At 37.4% G+C, this 22929-nt stretch overlaps 1 protein-coding gene and 1 pseudogene across 16 annotated transcripts in view; one reads left to right on the top strand and one right to left on the bottom strand.

Annotated features, from left to right (window-relative positions):
- DLG2 (discs large MAGUK scaffold protein 2) overlaps nucleotides 1–22929 on the bottom strand; it is a 2103224-nt gene that overhangs the window by 943994 nt on the left and 1136301 nt on the right. The gene's annotated exons all lie outside the window — the stretch shown is intronic.
- On the top strand, nucleotides 21642–22019 carry LOC120360951 (large ribosomal subunit protein eL31-like; annotated as a pseudogene).

The raw sequence follows: 22929 nt of genomic DNA, 5'->3' as shown, positions 1-22929 counted from the left end.
ACTGTTATACGTTGCTCTTTGATTCATCTCCCTAAAAAACCAGCTATGAGTATGCACTTGTGGGCTCAAAAGCCTTCGATGACTCCTACTAGCTTACCCAATTTACATGGTGCAATGTCCAAACCCTTCAGCTCTAACATCTACTCTTCAGTGTATTTCTCATTCATCTGATTCAGGAGTCTGTCCTATACTTCAGCCAGAATTACTGACTTGCTGTTCCCATACATCACCTTTGCTTTCACATCTCCCTGACCTCCTACATGTTGGCATTCTGTTTAAAATAACCTTGATAACTCACAGTTCCTATTCCTGCAACTGGAATCATACCTTCTTTTCAAAGCCAAGTCCAAATCCACCTCCTCCATTAATCCTACTCCAACATTTTTAACAAAAGATAATCTTCCTCTTCTGAATTTGTATCTAATATTTTTATATCACTGTTATCCTTTCTTTTTTCACTCCATCTACTTTTGCCACACTCCAATCCAGCATCTCATTTCAAATTGTATTATTGCTTGACTGTGTTCATAATCCTTATTGACTTCCCATTGTTCTGGGGAGGAGCAAAAATCTTCATGTCTACCTTGCTGGCCTATAACATTCTGCACGATATATCTCTGCATGCTGCTCTCATCTCACTTTCTAATTGCTGCTGTCATCTTCTCAGGCATTCATCTTTTAATAAGACGTGTCCTGTCTTAGGGCCTTCATACATGCTGTCCCCTCTGTCTACACACCTCCTTCCCATCTCCACCTTTTCCTACCTAGTTCATTTCTACTCATACTTCAAAATTCAATTCAAATAACACCTAGTTGAGAAAGCTTCCCTTAATCCCTAGACAAATTCAGCACCCCCACTTTTTCATTGCAATACATGCCACAGACATACGTTTGTTTTCTCAACTACTATGGAAGGATGGAAACTCTGTCTTATTTCCCACTGGACCCACAGTCCCTAACACAGTCACTAGATCTATATAGTAGCTGTTAGGTAAATATGTGTCCAATAATTTAAATATAAGTAGAATATACATTAGATATCTATGTATAGGATGACTGAAAGCTTTGTTTGCCTTATTTCCTATCTTTCCCACCATGCTGTAAACTCTCTGATTTACTTTTGTACCTGCAACAGCTCAACCCTCTATAGTTAGTACGTGCAAAGGAAATACGTGTTGAACAACAGAATAAATGAAGGAAGGAAAGAATGTACAAATAAACAGACTAGTAAAACATAAGGAGCAGTCTAACCTTACATATAATTTCCAAATGCTCATGTCTTTTAGAATATTTTAACATTTCTAAACATGAAAAATAACCTGACATTGGCGCTTACATTTTATAGACCAATAGCCTAATATTTATTGACTGCTGATGTTTATTGAGAGACAAAGAAGGAAGGAAATGAACGTAATTACATTATGAGAAGGGGACAGTGTTGACATACAACATGTAGGTTCAGAGGAAAAAGGAATACCCTCTTTATTCTTGTAATAAAGAAGAAGGGGAGAATAATTCATAAATAGGGACAAGAAAGGGACAAAATGAATGAAAACAGTCCTTGAAGGAAAAAAGAAACAATTATTTCATTATCTTTCAGTTACAAAAAGAGATCAAAGTATTTACTTGTTTTCTGTTAGCAGTTTTCAATGTAGTGATATAAAGATTGCCTTGCATCTATAGTATCTTTCCACAGCCAACCTTACTATTTTCATCGTTATTTCCTTTCCTCTATGACAATCAGCCTCTGGAAGACCAAGCCCCATACATCCACATACTCTTTACTTCCTGTTATCTCTGCCTGACATGCTCTATGTATTACCTTGGGTAAGTCACTTCTGCCTCCTATAAAATGAAGAGTACAGTCTTCTCTGTATGATTTCTTTCATCTAGAATATTGTATGATTGGAAATCTTGCCTTGCTCTGAGTTTTGGTCCATGACTGCTGGTGTTTTGATTTCATGCATTCCATATTTACTATCTAACCTACTGAATGCCAGAAAGTGTTCTAAGGGCAAGGCATAAAATGATAAAATGATGATCTTAGAAGACAAAAATCTTTGCCTCTCAGAGCTACATTCTAGTGGAAAGAGACAGACAATAAACAAGATGAAAGAAATATGCGATAAAATAGAGGCTATAAAGTACTAAGGGGAAAAATAGCTAAAGAAGGGGACTAGGAATATGGTGGGCGTGGTATTGAACAAGTACACAGGGAAGGCCTCACTAAGAAGGTGATATGTAAAGACTCAATTCACAATTCACAATTTTCTAGTTGTCTGCCCTTGACTTCTGGCAATTGCTTATAACTTTGTTCAGCTGCATATTTGAGGATCCCTTGCTCCTTTCCCTTAAATCTGCCTGTACCTGTTCATCTCCATTGCCATAACCTTGGTTCCATCTCTGCCATCTCTTGTCAAGACCGTGAGCAATGCCCCCCTTCTTGGTCACACTGTTATTATTCACTCTATATTCCCATCTTCCCTTCTTTTCTGCCAAGAGTGTCATCTTCTTTACAATGAACTCTGGTGCTACCTGAATTCTGAAAATTCCCCAATTATTTTGCTTATTGATCTCTGACAACTTCCCCTACTGTCCTAGCTGTCACCATACTTAACCCCTTATTTCCTGAATATGCCCATTCCTTAACTCCACATCTATCCACAAACACAGGTCTTTCTTCTCAGTCTGACCTTGCCTTGCCTGTCTACCTAGCAAACTGCTACCTGACCTTTTGTTGTTGTTTTTCTTGTTTTTGTCCCTCTGTTTGCCAGTCTGGAGTGCTGTGGTGTGAACAGGGCTTACTGCAGCCTTGACCTTCTGGGTTCAAATGATTCTCCTGCCTCAGCCTCCTGAGTAGCTGCAAGTATAGGTATACAGCATCATATACTATTAATTTTTGTATTTTTATTTTATTTGCGGAGATGGGATTGCACCATATTGGCCAGGCTGGTTTTGCACTCCTGGGCTAAAGCAATCTGCTCACCTTGGCTTCCCAAAGTGCTAGGATTACAAGCATGAGCCACCCCACATCCAACCTACCTTCCCTTTAAGGCTCTGCTCAAAGAATGCTTTCACTTGGGCTGCCTTCCTCACTCCTGGAGGCAGCGAAATTCTTGCTCCTCTGTTCTGTGTTTTTCACATACCCCTCTGTTGCATTTATTCCATTGTACTGTGATTATCCATTTCCCTGTTTTTCAATAAACTTCTAGAGTACATTTCTTATTCATTCATACTTTGAACTTGGTAAACTCTTAATGAAATTGACAAGGACAGAGGCAATGAGAAGAAGAGGGGGGTGAGAGAGGAAAGGGAGACTGTCAGTCAGTTGTCGAAGATGGGCAGCTGACAGGAGAAATGACTGCTTCCTAAAAGCTGTGAATTAGAAGAAACCTTAAAGTGACCCAAATTCTAAAACTTCAGGTCTCATCATTAACCTATCTTCCGTTAGTCAAGCTCTGACCTTTTGTCCCAATTATCATAACTGGGCTTCTGCACCCCAGCCCCCACCTGGTGCCCCAGTTCTGAGAACTCGCCTTCTGTCTTGCTCCTCTCTGCCTGAACCTCTCTTTTGGAGACCTGCCTAATATGTCAGGCTCTCCAAACCTGGAAGTCCATCTTGCTTTTGTTTTCCCCACCCCTCCCATTTCTCCCTTTTTAATCTCTGCCCTGCCCATGAACCCAGGCAGGTGGCCAGGGCCCTGCTAATCCCTGACAGACTTCCATGATTCTGACTTCTGAGCATTACATGCTCCTGGGTTCTTTCATTGCCTTTCACTGCCTGCCTGCTGTGGCCACTCTCTCTCCCATCCCCCATGCCATCTGACACTTTGGATGACCACCTGCTCTCCAAGTCCATCCTTTTGGATTTCATTCTTTGCCTGTTCGCCTGGCCTGCTTCCCAAGAACCTCTGGACCTAGGTCAGGTTATGTTTTTGTTACTGCTTCTTTCTATTTTTAGATCCTGGGCCTATCTGGCTTCCTACCCTGTTCTGATAGAACTGCTGACACTTTAATTTATTTTAAAAAAAAAAAAAGAGGGTCTTGAGGATGTCACTGGATTTGTCCACTTTAACATATAGCATTTGGATACACGGATCTTTATTTGAAATGCTAGTCTAAAACTCTCATTTCACAGATAAGGCATTGAAACTCAAAAGGTAAAGTGACTTTTTCAAGGCTGCACAGATAGCCTGTGGCAGAATGACATACAGAGCCCAGGTTTCTTGGGTCACAGTCCAGAACTGTCCTTTCACTACATTCTGTCATCACTGTAGACCTACTTTTTTTTTTCTTTTGAGATGGAGTTTCACTCTTGTTGCCCAGGTTGGAATGCCACAGCATGATCTCTGCTCACTGTGACCTCCGCCTCTTGGGTTCAGGCAATTCTCCAGCCTCAGCCTCCCAAGTAGCTGGAATTACAGGTGTGCGCCACCATGCCTGGCTAATTTTATATTTTTAGTAGAGACAAGGCTTTTCCATGTTGGTCAGGCTGGTCTCAAACTCCTGACCTCAGGTGATCTGCCTGCCTAGGCCTCTCAAAGTGCTGGGATTACAGGTGTGAGCCACCACGCCCAGTGTCCTACTTTTTACAAATTAGAGAGTACTGCAAAACGTGATCACGGAATCACTTGTAGGCACCTTGAAGAAATGAGAGTTCCAACCTATAGCCAGCACCTTTACAAGTTAAACAGATCCTACTAGATTATCCTTTTTCAAGGACATAGATGGATGTGAAGAACTAGGAGGAGACAACAGCTTTAATTTATCCCAGATAGAACAATATTTTACAGTTTTTCTTCAGGGTACCAATAAGCTTGGAAAAGATGACCTAGGGATTCAGAGAAATTAACCAATTAAAAGAAGGAAATAAAACAGAAATTAGTTATTAATGAATCAACCATTGGGGCAGAAGGGGTATTCCTAAAAAGATATGCCTGAGACCAATGTGTTTATAAAGAATAACATAATCTGTAGCATAAAAGAAGAAATGGAACATATGCCCAATATGTTTGTCTAGTGAAATGACAACTCACACATTATTCAAGACAATTAACCAGTCCCTTGCTGGGGACTCAGGAATGCATTAAACAAGGTCTTCATCTTGATGAGCTTAAAGTCAATCGGGCATTATAGCTGCGTATACAAATAATTATAGTTCAAGGTAGAAATGTTATAGATAAGAATGCAATGAAATCATTGCAGAAGTGACTTCTTCCTACCAAGCTGGACTAGCAAGAGTTTCATGGAAGCAAGGACATCTGCAATTGCCTAGGTAGCCGGGACCTAATGAGCCATGATAAAATCTTGAGAATCACCCTGGAAGCCACTACTCTTTAACCACTTACATTCAGGCAGTCACCAAGTCTCTCAATTTCAATACCTAAAATATTTTACAACTCAGCATCTTCCCTGTTCTGCTCTCTTAGTTCAGGGCCACCTCTTTCTCTGCAGATGTCTACAGCAAGGCCCTTGCTCATCTTGCATCTACAGTATCACCTTCCTTCAATTCATCCTCTCCACTGCTGACAGAATGATCTTGCTGCTAATCTGATCACGACACTCCAAAGTTTAAAATCCTCCGATGACTCACCATTTACAAAGGCCTTCAATGATCTGGCCGCTGTTTACTGCTCAAGTCTCATCTCCTGCTTTTCCTTTCTTTGCACATTATGTTCTAGCGATATTGAATTCTTTGCACTTCCCCCCCACCAGAAAGCTTTCCTCTTTTATATCACCATGATTCTGCCCTGGGTGCTTCTCTATTCTGCTCTGAAAACCAGAGTACTAAGCAGAATGCATGATTAACAGACCAGCCATTTAGCAATTAGGATGAATCACATTCACTTCAGGACTTCGAAGGGTCCTTTATGCCAGTGGTTCTCTTTTCTCCACAGGATCTCCCTACCAACAGCATGCAAAACCCTAATCAGTAGCAAGAGTGGGTTCTCAACTTTTTTGTGGCTTTTTGCTTGAAGGCTTTTGTCAAGTAGGAGTCATATTGTCAGCAGGGAAATGATGAAAGCCAGTATTAGGGAAAGTAATATGATAATAAAAAAAGAAAATTAACATTCCTTAAATACATACATGTTGCATACATAAAATACAATACTTTCTACATGTATCACACTTAATCCTTACAACAAGTTAGAAATCTTTGTTTCATTGTAAATATAAAGACAATGAGGTTTGTGTAAACAGATTGCTTCTCCATTACTTAGTGGGTAGGAAGGAAAGAATCTCAATCGAAGTTTTTTTCGCTTCTCACTACCTTATCAGTGCTAGCATTGTAACCATGTCTTCAAATTGCTTTCTGAATCATTCCAGATAAATATGTTTAATTTAGTTTTAGTACAAGTATATTTTTTTCTGATGATCTGAAATGGCTCATTCGTATATTATAAACGTAGCAGAATCCCTCCCTCCCTTCACTAGGAAGGCCAGAGAGGCAAAGCCAGAGCACAGACCAAACAAGCAGCTTCCAGTCTCTCCCTTCTTGAGATGAAGATTAGAAATCTGACTTTCAGAACTCATACCGACTCAAGAGGATGTTCAATGTAATGGCATCCTTTTGGAGAAAAAATAAATAGAAACAGAAATATTGTACAGCACATGAATGACAAAGCCAAGATTGGTTATTCCCAGGCAAGAAGAGCTAGTCATTTACTGAACCCTGATGGCTGAGCACTCTCACATGTTGCTTCTGGTAATCTTAACAACAAACATTTGAAGTGGGTATTGTTATCTCTACATGACCAGAGAGAAAGTGAGGCCAGGAGAGGTTAAATGACTCATCCCAAGTGGCTCAGAGTGATTAAATGACTCACTCCAAGTCACATATCTGGTTAGGCATGATGGATCAAGGATTAAAACTCGGGACTCGCACTGTGGAGCTGATGGCTTCAACCCCATTCCCCATGAGCATTTCCATCTTCATTTTCAAACATCCACAGATATTTGAAATACAGCACAATTCCTCCCAAGACCAACAGAGGTGCCAGTATGAGAAGTGAAAGCCTTGTGACTAGAGAGTCATCAGTCAATTTAGACAGCTCCTTTAGTGACTTATTACAAAAAAGGAAAAAAAAAAATGAAAACACCTAAAAATGACTGCACTATATAAACAATCATTTTTAAGGAAATCACAGAAACTTTAAAAATTTTTAAGAGCTTATGCATACTATGCTAATATTCTTAGAATATTGTTACCTATTGGTTTTTGTATAGAATACCATTTTCCTGTTCATTGTGCTTTAAAAACAGTGACTGCTGATTTCTAAAAATAAAATCAGATAAAACCACATAGCCTGCTCCATACATCTAAACGAACCAGAGTTATGCAGTGAAAAGGCAGAAAACACAGCTTTTCAGTAATAAGAGGTAGAATTTCACCAGGTGGACAAACATGCATCCTGCTAAAGACTGCAGAATTTCACTTCTATCATTTAGAAGACTCCAAGGGCAAGAACAAAAACATGAAGTGCTGATTCTAAAAATCCTTGACAAAATACCAGTCTAGAAATTAATATTTATCACATTTTCAGTGTTACTGACACAACAGCTCCTTATATGCTGATGTTTATGAATACAAATTTGCTGGCACTGTGGACATACATTACCTTTTCAGAAAATAACAAGGTAGGCTGATGCCTTCCTACTTGTGATTACTAGAGCTAGAAAACTACCATTAACGGGCAGCAACATTTATGACAAGTAAAATTGAAATCAATGGACCACATACATCTTAGTTGTACACTGATTTAATTAACCATAATGAGAAAATGGACAATGACTCTGTTACTATTCAAGACAATTTAGAAGGCATCTGCGATAAACTTTTTTGCCTAAATTAACATGAGAGGTGAATGATAGTGAGCTAGGGTTCAATCGTTGTTTAATAGAACGAAACACGTTTTCATTTTGTGGGGTGCAGAGAACATAAGATCATGTCCAGTAGTCCTAAACAAAGCAACTATAGTATCATAGTGTCACACAACACATAGAATCACATTTAAAGTCTCATTATTATGCCACAGTTATTGCTTACTATTTCCTTTACTTAAGCTTATAAATCCTAGAAAATAAAAATGAATAAACCATAGACTAACTTTAATTCTTGCTATAGATTTTGGGGACATTTTAGATTTCTTTTCTATCTGAGTTATTATTTTGTTCAGCATACCCTGATTATGCCAAATACTATACGCTTTACTTTATAATCTAATATGACATAGGAGTGCAAGTTACACACGACTGACATAAAGATTAGATGGAAATGCCATAATGGAGGAATATGTGAACTCATGCTCCTACATCTGCAATCTTTATCACCCTGTAGCTGGGCTCAGCTAAAGTCTGTCCCATAACAGCTAATAATATTGACAATGGCAATAGTGAAGATGATGGTGATGATTATGAAAATGTGATGATGATATCAGCAAAAATTGAAACCCTACTGTGCAAGAGACACTGTGTAATGAACTAAGTGTTTGTTCACTTAGAACAACCTGAGGAAGTAATTATTATTAATCTACATTTTAGATGAAGCAACCTAGACTCAGTGAGGTTAAGAGATTTGTCCAAAGTAACATACCTACTAAGTGAAAGAGGGCACAAAAACATAGATCCCAGCCAATATGGACATAAAGCAAACAGTACTGTAAACTGTCACAGGCCCTAAGTGAGGGAGCTGAGTACCAGCCAGCCTTCTTAACTGGCTGTTACCAGTTTGCTCTGGTGCCAACCTAAGCATTTGCCTTAAGGCCCCATGGTTTTGAGCTTTAATTTTTCCTCATTCTGCTACATTCCAGTTCCCAGAATAGAGTTTTACCTTGGATTACTCTAGTGGCCTCTGTCCTAAGGACTGCAGGTCATAGCCCAGTACCTGGGATTTACCAGAAACCTCTAAGATAACTTCCTGGAATTTATACGCCTCTAAGATTCCTCCAGTTATTATCTAAAAACCTAATGTAATCCCAGCACTTTGGGAGGCCGAGGCAGGTGGATCACGAGGTCAAGAGATCGAGACCATCCTGGTCATCAAGGTGAAACCCCGTCTCTACTAAAAACACAAAAAATTAGCTGGGCGTGGTGGCGCATGCCTGTAATCCCAGCTACTCAGGAGGCTGAGGCAGGAGAATTGCCTGAACCCAGGAGGCGGAGTTGTGGTGAGCCGAGATCGCGCCATTGCACTCCAGCCTGGGTAACAAGAGCGAAACTCTGTCTCAAAAAAAAGAAAAAAAAAAAAAAAAAAAAAAAAAAAAAAAAAAAAAAAACCTAATGGAAAACTCATTGATTCATCTTGGTAACAATGACACCTACTATTACATATTCCTTAGTATGCATGTCTTCTGGTATAGATAATTTGAAGTCTAGAGACAAGTCTTTCAATCCTACTAACTGACACAATGCCTAACATTGAATGAATGCCTAAATGATGAATGAATGTCCAAGTCAGGCTCATAGGCTCAGAAGCCACTGTCTCATTCACTGGATCTATTTCTTGCTGTCAGATGTCTCAGCCTGGATCTACTCCTACATGCAGAACCCACATAGGTCTAGTCTAGTTCTCTATCTCTCCTTATCTGTATGTTTCATGATTAAACCATCATGTCTCTACCTGAATCTGCTGATATGAAAGAACAGCAGAAAGCACAGAGTAAATTGTACTAATAGTTTAAAGGTGGTATTTGACTTGAGTTTTAAGAAATAATTAAGACCTTCCCAGGGAAAGAGGAGGCATAAGCCAAAGCAGAAGATATCTGAGTTGCTGTTGCATTTGAAAAATGCCTTGCAGCCTTGAGAGGTTAAAATATAGAGACAGCAGTTTCGTGGTAGCACAAGGGTAGATACCAAAGAGATCCAAAAATGTAATGTGTCCTCACTGTAAACTCGCCTGCAAGACACACGAAGCATTCATGGGAATATGAAATAGATACAGTCAAATCTTGAACCTACGTGTTCCCAGATTGCTTTTTGTTTTGAAGACCTTTCATACTTAGTACACTCCCCGCAGAGTTCAGTCACAGGTTCTCAGAACACACTCAATCACCTGCTGACATCAGCTATCAAATGGGGTATTACTTGAAAATAAGGAATATGATTATCTCTGATGAGGGCAACTCAGTGAACCTTTCCTCCACATTTATCCATCCTTCTCCCTGACAGATATGGTAATGCGGATTTTTTTTTCTTTAGTATAATTATCAATTCAGACATTCTGACTCCTCCAGGAGGAAACTAGCTGAAACCTGGCTGGGAACCTTCAATTTCATTCAAGGGTATAGAACATCTGTCATAAGCTAAGTTTTTTGTTGTTGTTGTTTTGTTTTTTGATGGAGTCTCACTCTCTCGCCCAGGCAGGAGTGCAGTGGCATGATCTTGGCTCACTACAACCTCTGCATCCCAGGTTCAAGAGATTCTCCTGCCTCAGCCTTCCAAGTAGCTGGGACTACAAGTGTGAACCATCATGCCCAGCTAATTTTTGTATTTTTAGTAGAGATGGGGTTTCACCATGTTGGCCAGGATGGCCTTGATCTCTTGACCTCATGACCCACCTGCCTCGGTCTCCCAAAGTGCTGGGATTACAGGCGTGAGCCACTGCGCCTGACCTTGCTGACTTCTTTTTATCATGACAGCAACACAAACTTCAAAGGCAAACCCAAGCCAGTTTGAGAAAACACCCAACTCTTACATATGCAGAAACCAATTATATGCAATTTCTACTGTGTTCTTCAATTTTTCATCTTTTATTCTATAAAATAGATCATAGTATTGTATACATTGACTTACTTGCTCAGTTTCCACATCTGTAATACAAGAATTACAATATTAACCTTACAGGACTATTGTGAAGATTAAATGAGTATATCTAAATTAATGAACATAGTACTTGGCAAATGTTTATGGTTACCATTTTTATTATAATCATCATTATTAAAAAAGTATTCAGGATAGCTTAACTAAACCGAATTGTGATAAACTGCTTGCTTATGATAGAAGACAAGATCTACAGGCAGGTAGGTGAATCTGAAATTTCTGTTTTCACTACTGATGCACAACCATAAAATATATGGTTTATTTCCTATTTTTGTACTACATGGATTCAAGCCACAAATTGTCTGAGGGACAAACTTGCACCATATTATTAATATACATAGTAAATTCCATTCTAGTTTGTTTTGAAATGGGTCAGTATTATATTTGGACTGAACGTTTGCCTATCTAGATTTTATCTGAACAGTTTAGGTGAGTATCCTTTGATCACTCTGTTTAAATCACATATTCAAATGAAGTATATAATCAGAACTGATCTATCTAATGACACTTGAAGAAAATAAAACAGAAATAAAAACAGTCCTAATGTTATGAGACTATTTACAAACAATCTCCCAACTCAGGATGCTGCTGCAAAGTAGCTTCTGGCCACTTCTAGGTGTTAATGCCTTAATTAATTATGGAATGATGTTTAATTATGTATTTTATTATGCATAGCAAACATAAATTACATACCCGATTGTTCATAATTTTATTAAAAATATGTATCATTCACCCTTGAAAGTGAAAGACCTTTCTCAGGATGGATAAAGCTGTTTGGGAAACAGAGTGCAGGTGGAATTAATCGTCCCCAAATTAATCATTTATTTGATAAAAATGTGAAGGTCATTCTCCACTTTAAGGTACTTCCTGAATTCCTTTAGCAAGGTCTGGCAGCCAAATTTCAATATGCAAAGCAGAGGATTATGCAATGTGCACTTTTATTCCCCTAAAGGCAAACAGCTTTTATTTAATAAAGATGTTATTCTAAGAAGCTTTACTGTGGTATTGTCACATACCAGAACTTGTCCTGGAAATGTGATTCTTATTAGTAAGAACAGATGACCTTTCTCTATGGGTAGAAGAACTATGGATGTCATTGCATGCACCTGCTAACTTTCCCAGACTCACAGGCTGATAAGAATCACAACGCAAAATATAGTCTACAGACACCATTTATTGAGCATTCTTTTTGGGAACCAACTATTGCACTAAACACATGATATTATTAATATATTTTATGAACCATTATGAACATTAATTAAGTACAAGGCACAAAAGTTTTCTATTCATCTTATATTCATTTTTCCCCGATTTTATAGAAGTATGCCTCAGTAAAGTATTTTTCGGAAGATTATGCAGCTAAATGAAACAACTGCCAGACTCCAAAGGCTAAGTTCTTTCATTATCAATGAATACACATTGTCACAATTCTGAGAATTAGGATTCATGATTTCAAAGTGGAGATGTGTCATAGGTGTGGTCAGGGCCAGTAAAACACCTGGGTCTTCCTCCCACACCCCCAGTTCTGAGTCACCTTTTTGATAGTCAAGATGGTAATCAGCGGGCAAAACACTTGGGCCAAACAGAAACGGACTTCTGTCTCCACTAGCTGTGTGAGCTTGTCCAGGTCATTTTGTTGCTCTCAAACTCATTTTCTCATCTATATAGCAGTGATAGTAGTACTTACTTCATATATGCCTTGAGAGGATCAAATAAGTTAATCACATGTTGAATGCTTTTCTTAGGGTGCCACGTATCATAAGCTGTCAATAAATATTAGCTGTTATTGCTGTTATTTTTTTCTTCCTTCTCTAATAATTTTAATTACTATTTTGGGTTTTTGTAAACTAATCATTGGCCTCTCTCCAGTTCTTTCTCCTTTGATTTTAATCTCAAATTCTAAATGTGTAGAACCTAAAACATCAAAAGACTGATAAAACTCCCTTTTCCACTTTGTGCTCCAGCCTTGATACTAATATCCCTTCATGACCATATACTCATACTCTTTTGTTCTAGTTTAGTCTCTCCAATATACTTGTCAAAAATAGAGTCCACAATATTACTCCTGAATAAATTAGAAAGAGAGAGAAAGAGATTAACATTCAATGCTTGTTAAGAATTTCTCTAACCAAAAAGAAATTGAATCTCACATTTTCTGTCCTAGAAAATCAGTGTTTCAGGAGATGTGTGCTTTGGGATGTCTATGGATGTACAGCAAAACTGGTTTTTTTGTTCGTTTCCCACTTAAGCAAAATGAAACTGTCTTCTTCAAGCGCAGTCATTTACAATATCAGTAACCAACACCAAAGACTATGAATTAGAGTGAAAGTTCCCTAATTTAGACAAACTAGGAGGAAGGATGGTCTGAATTACTGACTACTCTGACAAAAGAACATATTTTGTTAGATAAGAAGGCAGTATCACCTAATGATTAAAAACGTGGTTTGTGATAAGACATTTTGGAATTTGAGATCCCGGTCTGTCACTTATCTGCGTGACTTTAGCAAAGTCATTTAAGCTCCTGAAGCTTGAGTTTCCATATACAAAAAACAGTCAAATTTTTCTAACTCAAGCAATTTTGCTGAAGATTAAATGAGATAATATAAAGCATTACATGAACACAGAGCCTGACACAGTATATGTGCTCAATAAAAGGTTATTATCAACATTATTATAACCAATATCGTCTTTATAACCCTTACAGTAAATAACAGAAATAACTGAAAGAAACTAGTAAAATGATGCCAAATATTGAATTTTGTGTTTTCTTGGGGAATGGAAAAGAATGGATTGTAATTACTTTATAATTATTGAAATATGAATTTGGATTTGACCAACACTGATTTTTGTAGCCACAAAAGCCTATTTAATACGTGAGAAAACAGTTACAGAATTGTGATTTCCAAGATTAGGCAGCTAGTTGGTGCACAGCAAGAATGTAAAGACAGCAACATAGTGTCCAGCACACAGTAAGGGCTCTGTGATTAGTTACTGAATAAACAGATGAATGAAGATATGATGTGGTTTAGTGGAAACACTGAATTTAGACTTTCTGATTGTGTATATTTTGATTGGATTTCTTAATTCACACTTACTATATGATCTTGAAAGTCATTTTAAATTAAATTCAGTTTCACCTCCTCTAAAATAGTGATAATAGTATCTGTCCACAGAATTAATGTGAGGTTGAAATGAGAGACAAGACATGGAAAGTAGCTAGCATTACGCCTGGTATATAGTGAATGCTCAATACATGCTAATTTCCTTCCCTTTTCTCCTTCTGATAAAGTCCATCTCTTTCCCAACTACCATAGCCTTCTTTAAATCATATATAGCCCCCTCATCGGTACTTTCCTTTCTCTCCAGTGCAATCATCTATTTGACTTACAGGTCAGTTTGAAAATCCAAGGCTCTTGATAACTTCCTCAGAGTCTACAGCCATTTGCTAGGGTGCCACAAACACATACCCTACCCTGAGCCATGCCCATCTTCTCTGCCTACCTTGCCCCTTTAGTTCTTTAAGATGCCACCTCACAGCCTATCCTCAGCTCTTCATTTCTCACTGGATGCCTCTGCCTTCTTCAAAACAATGACAACATTCATGAAGTCATGTTTTTTTTCCCCCACCATTTTATGTATTATTTTCCAGGCTTTTAAACCACATTAGAATCTCACTTTATTCAAGAAGACTTTATGGATGAAACATACAAAATTGAACTTATTTTGTACACTATAACACATGGGAATGAACTTCCTATCTCCCTGTACCTCAAACAATTATACTCTTAGAGTAACCCTTAATCCTAAATTACATACTTGCTTTACATGTAATATAAATAAATTCCTTGCTATCTATTAATATGCTGAGTTAAGAGCCAAACTCCATGTCCAAGTTTCTTACAACTGTATCTTAAGATAATGTGAGTGTGTTCTCTGACCATAAGCTTTTAGAGTATAGTGATTGGTTCATATTCCAAAAGCACTTTAAAAGGAGTTTGCATATGGTGCTACCATACGGTAGCACAATTCCTTATTTGTGTGTTGGGCTCTTATTCATCTCTGTGTTGCTAACACTTTCCATACATCCTAGCACATAGTAAGACTTACAAGATCTGAACACAAAGTTATTTTCTACTTTAGTTCTGTGAACAGATAGGGGCTTAAAAATCCTAATGTGAAGTGATGATGGAAAAGAGATAAAAAGAGCAACAATACTAGTCCAGAATAACAGCTAGATGATACATGAAGGACTTTACATACATCATTAAATTCAATCCTTATAACCAAACCATGAAGGAGGTATCACTATTTTTAGGGATGAAAGCAATGAAGTACAGAGTCATTAAATAAGTTACTCAAAATTAAATAATAAGCAAAGGCCTGAGTCTGAAATCCTAGTGGAGTCCATGCTTTTAACCATCATTACACTGTATTTTCTTGTCACAATGGACTTTGAATTAGTTATACCATGTCTACCTTCTGTTCATGGAATTAGGTGCTAGCTCTTTGCTACTCCGTGCAAGGCTTTCCCCAATCTAGTCCTACCCTTCCTCTCTAGATGCAACTCTTAGTACCCTCCTCTAGACCCTATTCTCAACCTAGAATAAATACACTTAGCTTCCCTAAAGTGCTCTTAATCCTTTGCTTTCTGTGATTTCTCACCCTGGAATGCTGTCCTATCCTCTTCTGCCTGTCAAAATCCATTTTCTTCTTTATATTCAGTTAATTTTCTATGTTTTCCTTGGAATATTCTCTATTTTTAGATTGGAATAATGTATTCCCTCTTTAGTATATTCAAAACTGTTGGTTTGACTTGGAGACATAAATTGCTTGCCTGCCTCTTACATTCAAATGTAAACTCCTTGAAGCCAAATGTTCTCCCTTATCTGTCCTGGTATACTTAATGCTTTACACAATGCTTGGTAAACAAAACTCAAAGTTTTGTAAATATATGAAGAAAAAAAAAACAGAAAAGAGAAAGGGAGACAGAGAAAAAAAGGGGAGAAATAGGGAGACAGAGATGGAGAGAGATTATATATTACTCAATTTGGTGGGCTCAGGTAAGGTCTCTGGTGCTTAATTAACTCAAAACTGCCCTTACTTTGAAATTAAAATGCATTCAAAGTTGTATACATGCTTTCAAAACACTTTTTATATTCAATAATATCTTCTCAATATCTATCCTTATACCTGGGAGAAATTACATGAACGAATAGCATTTTATCTTCATAAACATTTATGAGCTGCAATATTAGGCAATCACACCAAGTGCTTACAGAAGTAAAATGTATTTATTCTGGACATCAGTTAGAACATCCTGAACATACTGTCTCATATACAAAATAACCCTCAAAAGACCTTCCATTAAAAAACACATTTGAGAGATGCCAGAAATAGAGTAATAATTTTATGATCATTACTCTATTTCTGGACAGACATACAGAAAGAAAGGAAGAAAGTCTTCCAAACTATACCATAAATTATCTCTTCAAAATATCCCTCTACAAGACCCCCATCCCCAAACTAGTGTGGATTTGTAGGGAAGGCTCTGTGCCCCCTTTAATGAGAGTACCATCTCAAGTGTGAGGTAATCCTATTATATTCATCGCAATTTCAAGCCTGTGTCTTGAGCTTCTTGCCGACAAAAGGATACCTCATCTTGCTCCTAATTAAGAGCACAAAATTCTTCCCAAACTACCTTCATTATTACACACAGTGAGCTAGCTCTATCAGGCAATATCCTTACATTCTGGAAGAATCAACTGCCTCTTTTTAAATCTGAGATAACCACACCAGAGTTAATTATGTCAATTAAAACCTTTTCCTACACTCAGCAGATGAAACCCATTTCACTAGAACAACACCGGGGCTACAGGAAAGAGAAGCCTTTGTTACAACGAAAGGTAATCACAGATGACGTTTGCCTTAAAACAAACACAGGCCGTGGAATAAATGAAAGCAGGAGAAAAGTCTTGTTCAACCAAAAAGAAAATGATCAGGTAAACCTTCTTAGTACACGGTTACTTTTTAAAAAACTGAAACGGTGAAACAAGTAAAACTCATCCAGGTTCGCCTTTGACCATAAGATAGCTGCAAGCACAGGGAACAGGCAAGACTGCAGGACCTGCACCTTATGTTAGAAACCAACCTGCTTAGATAACCAGCTCTGTGAAAAGACAAGTTCCTTTCTTCTCCCAATCTGAATAAAAAACAATGAAATCTGAGTTAGAATATTCCTGAGGCTATCGTTGCATTAACAGTCACTGGGAGCCACAGGACACTTTAACTCAAGAAAACAGTTGGTTTACTGTATTTCATCTAATACCCTCCAGCATCATCGAATGCCCAAGGCATAGAAATATTAATTCAGCAAAATTTCAGCAGGCAAAACTGTATTATGAGGGTGCTTCCAATCAATCAGGCCTTTGCAATGAGATTTCATTCGCCACTAGTGTTTCACTGACCCAGTTCAGTGACCAATGCTTGTGTCCTAATACTCATCTATAAAAAGCTAATCCTCAATGCAGTGGTATCAGGAGGTGCAGCAGTCCTTTGGGTGGAGTCTCATGAATGGAATTGGTACTCTCATTAAGACAGTTCCCAGGACACTCCCTTCCCCTTCCACCTTGTGAGGTTATAGTGAGAAGACAGCTATCTATGAACCAGGAAGTGAGCTCTCACCACATATGGAATCTGCTTGCACCTTGATCTCGGGCTTTCTAGCTTCCAGAATTGTGAAGAAATAAATATTGCTGACGCTACCCAGTTTATGGTGGTTTGATCCAGCAGCCCAAGCTGATTAAGACAGACTTTTATCATTTATTTATGTCAGCGGATCTCAAAACAGGGTCCCAGAGCAGCAGCAGTACCTGTAAACTTAGGAATGCAAATTCTTCCCTGTTCCAGACCTTTTGAATCTAAAACTTGCAGGTAGAGTGCAGCAATGTGTATTTTATCAAGAACTCCAGGTGATTTCCATGCCTGCTGAAGTTTGAGAATACTGTAACCATCTCCTGAAGCATCTCCTTGTCTGTACTCTCGCTCATCTCTAATACACTCTCCACATTCTGCTACCAGATACGTTTTCCAAAAATCTGAATCTGATCATGTCAACCTCTCTCTCTCACCTTAAAATCCATCAGTGACATTGTTATTCCATCCTCCATCAAATAATTCAAACTATTTAGATAACAAACCAAACCTTTTACCATCTGGCCCCAGCTGACCTATTCAAAGTCACATCTTCCCATTCCCCTGTGAACCTGCTCTGCTCAGACCAAGATGGATCTCCTGTTGCTTCATGAAAAAACCATGCCCTTAGAGGAATCTGTGCTTGGCCCTTTTTTCTCTGCTCAGAATGACTCCCTCACCACATCTGCCTGTCAAACTTCTTCTAATGTTAAATATTTTCGAAGCATCACCCCCTCTCCAAGTCTTCTTGTGGCTCCACTCCTTTCTGTCCACTTCTCCTGTTATGCCTCCAAATTGTGTTGAGTCTACAGCACCTTTGTAAGCATAACTTTGAAAAATACAAATGAATTGCCATGCTATATGGTCGTCCACTCAAACATCTCTCTCCCTCACTTGCCTGAACTCTTCAGAGTTGAGGAAGGTACTTTGGCAAATTAGGTCTCTTTTATTTTTAGATACTTAAATGAGAATACATTATGCATATGTCATTAATTCTAATTACTGTTTATTTTAGTGAATGAATAAATGAATTGAATCTGGAGCACTTAATGTACACAGCACTGTTATGCTCATGATTTACCTCTAGTATCCCTACTTTACAGATTAGAAAAAAAACAGTAACAACAAAACTGAGCCTCAGAGAACAAAATTATAGGCTGTTTTAATAGCCTACCGCAGTTCCGGGCACACTGATGATGCTCTCTAAACTTTATTTGATTGTAAGCTATAGCAATGTTGTCAATCCTCGTTAAAAAAATGTTCTATCTGAATAAGGGTATGAAGTTGACCATAAAGTCTCTCTCCTTAATGCATATTTAATTCTGGTTTAGATTTGCCAATCAACATTTATAAAGACAGTTGGAAACTCACTTTTTATCTTTATAATTAGTTACAAACATTCCATTTTTCCAATTTTATTCTTGTTTAGCATAGCTAAATCATCACAACACTTTTCACAATCAAAGTTGTTTTAGCTTAGACCCTCAAATTAATAAATGTTAAGGAAGAGTTTAATTAGCTGAAGCCTAAATTGTCATTATTAATTTACTAGTTATATTATAATACCTTGTAAAACATTTATGTTTCAGTAAATGGAGTACCTACTTTCCAATGACCACATGGCATAGCTAATTTACTACACAACTAAATATTTAATTACTAATCTTAGTAAAGCTAAAGGTACTTAGTTGGAATTAAATTGCATTACTTGCAACAAAATGCTTAACATCATGACTCCAGACCTATCCAAAGTCACTTCTCCTGCTTTCTTGTTATAAAATCTTATCAAAGTAATCATGGAAGTTGAAGGATTTGTATTTCTGAAACATTCTCAGAATAACTGTAACAGGTAGATGGAACTATTGTAAATTTGCCCATACATTTTATGGCAAGTTCAAATGGGGGAGGTCTGAAAATTTTTTCATTAATGTTAAATATTCCAATGGGCATAGAATTTTCATTTGGTACACTGAAAATTCTAGAAATGGATAGTGCTGATAGTTGTACAACATTGAAAATGTATTTGATGCCCATAATTCTACACTTAAACGTTATTAAAACAGCAAATTTTATATTATGTTTATATTTTATCACAATAAGACTATATCCAGGTTTGATAACTAAATGGTATTTTGTCTCACTTAGCACTCTAAGATATTTAATAGTTTGACTTAAATTCAATTGTGGCCATGTTATACCTGGCACTTGTCTACTGTAACTGATGGGTTAAAAAATAAAATCCCAACCAACCTACTTTATCTTTTTATTATCTAAGATGGATTACTTCACAGACTTGTGAAATATTTACTCAACCAATAGTGGAAATGTATAAAATCCCTGAACACATCATATTCATATAACATATCATATTCATCACACTATGTTGCAATTGCTCATTTATGAGTACTGAATAGGCCGTGTTCACCATCACATCCCAGCTTCCCAGCACACTGTGAGGCACCTCTTAAATGAATACATTTATGGATTGCTGAGATTATGTTTTCTAATTACTCAAACTTACTGTCCAGTTTCTTTTAAAAAAATAGTTCAGAAAGACATGCTCTTTGCTCAACCAGTGATTAAATTAAATAAATAATAAATAGGTGTGGCATGAAAACATAAATAGGCAATACACTTTCAAGTACATACAATGTTAATCATAAATGCAAAAGTAAGCCGTCTTCTGCTGTTTGAATGTACTTACCTCCATTAAACAGTTCATAAATGCAGAGGAACACACTGAAGTATCTACGTAATTGAGCAACAAACAGTGATGCTGGACATTGATTTATTTCCAAAAGCAGAACTGGTGCTTTAGGAAGAGAGAAGTTCATTACACTAATTAGAGACCATTGCCCTATTTCCACAGAGGATGCTCTCTTGAGTAGACATCAAAGCAGACACTCTTGGATAGATGCTTTTCAAGTTAATGACTCAACAATCAAATGGCAGTAATCCTACTGTATCTGGTAAGATCAACTGCTTAAATCAGAGTCACCTTCCAAAAGTACTGCTCTGTGACAGTGAAACTCAAGGTTGCTATATTAGAGCAGAAATGTGCTTGCCCATCCATGCTGTTATTGTGGAGCATGTGATTGCAAAGTTCTTCAAAATAGTCCTACTACAGGTCAAAATCAGAGGCAGAGAATAAGATGAAAGAGTTGGCCAATTATGTGAGAGGATTTAAAGAATTGTATGCACCCCATAATAACGTTTTTAATGAATTGTCACACTATATTCATTTAAAAAAACTTAGGTAATACCAGTTATTCAAAAATATTTACTCAATCCTTATAACAACTCTATGAGACAGGCACTATTATTCTCATTTTACAAATGAGGAAAATAAAGCACACAAGGTTTATGTAACTTGCTCAGAGTTCCACAGCTAGTAAATGGCAGTGCTGAGATCTGAAATAAGGAAGCCCGGATCTAGAAACCATGTTCTTAAATACTCTACTTTTATTCTTTTAATAGAAGTATTAAAAATAAGAACAGTTTCTTTAAGGCTTTTGCAGGGGTTGAGGGGGATGGTAGAAGGACACTATGGACATTCACATGTGCTTCTTAAGAATGTAATCAAACCAGGTGTGTTTTATTCTAATATTGGAGAACAGGGCTCAGTGAATGAACGATATACCAGGTGGTTTGCAATCAGGCATGATCACAGAGCTCAAGAATGTTAGGATTCAGCAAATAAGCAAAGAGGGTCTGGGCAAGGCAAAATAAATAAGAGGGAAAAACTGGCATATTGTTTATGCTTTCAAGCAGTATGGAGTTTGCTAAGTGTTTGCCTTACTTGGGTATGTTTCTTTTTTTCCAATCTATACTTCAACTTCCCTAAGACAGGGACCATAGCTGGATCGTTTCTGCATCCATGCATAATAGTAAGTCCCAGAACAGTATATTAATAGGACTGTGCAAATAAGTATTTTTTAATATCAAGGGGCAAATGAGTATTTATTTAATTGTTAATTGACTTCAAGGGCTGCAGATAGTTTATTTACTTGAATTTTATTAACCTGGAGTCAGTCAAGGGTTAAGCAGGAAAAAAAGAGAAGATACGACTTTCAAACTGTTCGGTACAACTAGATAAGTGATTTTAAGAAAGTGGAGTACAAGGATCGGGCAGAATGGCTCCCGCAAAGAAGGGTGGCGAGAAGAAAAAGGGCCGTTCTGCTATCAAAGAGGTGGTAACCCGAGAATACACCATCAACATTCACAAGTGCATCCATGGAGTGGGCTTCAAGAAGCGTGCCCCTCGGACACTCAAAGAGATTCGGAAATTTGCTGTGAAGTAGATGGGGACTCCAGATGTGCGCATTGTTACCAGGCTCAACAAAGCTGTCTGGGCCAAAGGAATAAGGAAGGTCCTGTACGGAATCCGTGTGCAGTCGTCCAGAAAATGTAATGAGGATGAAGATTCACCAAACAAACTCTGTACTTTGGTTACCTATGCACCTGTTACCACTTTCAAAAATCTACAGACAGTCAATGTGGATGAGAAATAATCACTGATTGTAAATACATCAAATAAACTCTTAAAATTGCAAAAAAGAAAGAAAGAAAGTGGAGTACAAAAAGCATTATTTAATCTGAATTGTTTTAGAATTTGTTTTCTAACTGGCATAGTGTACCTGACAACTGCTAACAAGCATTATTCATCATATTATATTTTATCCTGCTTTTTTCAAAAACACTGAAGAAATGACTGATACTAAAAGAAATTCTTACTTGCATATCATAAAAGCCATTTTCATAAAGCCTTTGCAAATACTGCACATATATTAAAAAAACTCAACTTTAATAAAATAACGGATCATATTTGAATTAAACATGATATTCAGAATGTTACACTTGGGGAGTTAACAGAATGCTATATGTTGAAAGAAGGAGAGGCAAGATCATGTTACAACATCCCCTATCTTCATAAATTAAATCTGAGAATATTAAAAATCATCATAACAATGAAAAGGATTACTTATGGAAAGAAAACAGAAAAGAGAAAGTGATTAGTGAAGATATTTCCCTCTGAAGATCTCAAAACTGTGCATCCTAGAGCAGAGACAATAAAAATGGCTATTTCTAAGAAATAGATCCAAAGTGGCTCCATTCAGTTCACAGCAGGAACATTCAAAGTAGCAATTAATGCAACCACTGGTGTGGAATTGTTTTCCAAATGCCATCCTGTTGGGTGACTTTTTTTTTTTTAATGGAAGCAGGGCACTGAAGTCAAATAAAGTCACATCATTTAAATACTAAAAATATCATCAAAGATTATCAATACCACCATTCAAATATATGAAAATAACCACAATACTTTTGGTTAACTGAAAGAGGATCTTATCAGCTATTGTTTACCAAAGACTATAAGGGTCATAGTGCTTGAAACTCCTTGATATTTGATCATGAGAAATAAAT

This window comes from Saimiri boliviensis, chromosome 6 (assembly GCF_048565385.1).
Source record: "Saimiri boliviensis isolate mSaiBol1 chromosome 6, mSaiBol1.pri, whole genome shotgun sequence".
In the NCBI taxonomy this organism is placed as follows: Eukaryota; Metazoa; Chordata; class Mammalia; order Primates; family Cebidae; genus Saimiri; species Saimiri boliviensis.
Note: the sequence above shows the minus strand (reverse complement) of the source record. Positions and strands in the feature narration are given on the sequence as shown.